The sequence below is a fragment of the Schistocerca cancellata genome, chromosome 7, assembly GCF_023864275.1.
Source record: "Schistocerca cancellata isolate TAMUIC-IGC-003103 chromosome 7, iqSchCanc2.1, whole genome shotgun sequence".
NCBI lineage: Eukaryota > Metazoa > Arthropoda > Insecta > Orthoptera > Acrididae > Schistocerca > Schistocerca cancellata.
The window spans coordinates 590,337,451-590,338,896 of record NC_064632.1 but is presented as its reverse complement, the minus strand read 5'-3'; the positions used below and the strand labels follow the sequence as shown (position 1 = coordinate 590,338,896).

Sequence of the window (1,446 nt, the reverse complement as noted above, 5' to 3'; positions counted from 1 at the left end):
GTAAGTTTTTAAGTAAGTATGGTTCTTACAAGTATGTAATAATTTTTGGTGTGTAAATGGTTGTGGACAGCTAGGAATGAACAATTAGCATCTGTCTGGCTGTGTGTATCTGAAGTGCACCCAGCCACCACTGAGTTGATCACTGCTTTTCTGGTAGGGAAACTGATGATGTATTGTCTTTTTTGGTTTATCTGAAAACATCAGCAGAGACCAGTAGCTGGTCAGATAGTCAGTCCTTAAGGGTGACAACATTTCAATTGGCAGGTAGGGCGAAAATGTTTTGTAGATGTAAAGAGGTGTTAAAAGACACAAAAATGTTTTAGCAATTGAGGCAGGGCATCCTGAAATGGTACAGGGGCTGGAGCAGTGCAAAGATCCTTCAGGAGCAATTAAATATGTTAACAAACAGATGTAGGGAAATGGTACAATAGTTTGCAGATATAATATGTGGACAGGTGCCTCAGAGATCTATATTCTGCTTTTAGGTTAGCAACAGAGTTTGAAAAAACTGACATGGCAACTGGTGTATGTGAGAAGTGTGGGTTAAGCACTCCATCTTCAGGCCACAAGTGGCCCATCAGGACCATCCGACTGCCGTGTCATCCTCAGTTGAGGATGCGGATAGGAGGGGCGTGTGGTCAGCACACCGCTCTCACGGTCGTTATGACGGTTTTCTTTGACCGGAGCTGCTACTATTCAGTCGAATAGCTCCTCGATGGGCATCACGAGGCTGAGTGCACCCCGAAAAATGGCAACAGCGCACGGCGACTGGATGGTCACCCATCCGAGTGCCAGCCACGCCCGACAGCGCTTAACTTCGGTGATCTCACGGGAACCGGTGTATCCACTGCGGCAAGGCCATTGCCCGAGAAGTGTGGGGTTGTCTCCAATAATGTGAAATGCTGTAGGTGTGGTCAAACAGAACACACACAGAGGCAGCGTCAGCATCCTCAGTAGGGTGGGTAGGATGATTATTAGCAGTGAAAAAATGTAAATAGCAGTAGGGGTAAACTAGACAGTAACAGACAAATGTTTAACACCAAAGGGAACCCTAAGTCAACTAAGTGGCATTTCCAGTAAATTCTGATGCAGTGAATACATATGCAGAGGTGGAGGATGCTATAATGGTGAGTGTGAAGGGAATAAAACATAGTGTTTTCTTAGATACAGAGGTGCATATGTCAGTAGCAACTAGAGATCTAGCAGGTAGAAAAAGATAGAAACCGCCACGCTATAGATTGGGTGGAGTAGGAGGTAATGATTTGAGAGCAACTGGATCAGTTGAATTAAGTTTTCAAGTTCACCATCAGAACAATATGTGGAAATGGTGCCTTATGCCAGTTACAGTTATGGTATGACCCTGCAGTTGGACTTTTTGAATGAACATTATGCCAAAATTGACTTTCAATTATGTGTAGTGGAATTTGGTGGGGTAACATTCCACCT

The 1,446-nt window shown here is 44.3% G+C and overlaps 1 pseudogene; it reads right to left on the bottom strand.

Moving 5' to 3' along the window:
- Nucleotides 1–749: 749 nt before the first annotated feature.
- LOC126093778 (5S ribosomal RNA) lies at nt 750–866 on the bottom strand (annotated as a pseudogene).
- Nucleotides 867–1,446: the final 580 nt, after the last annotated feature.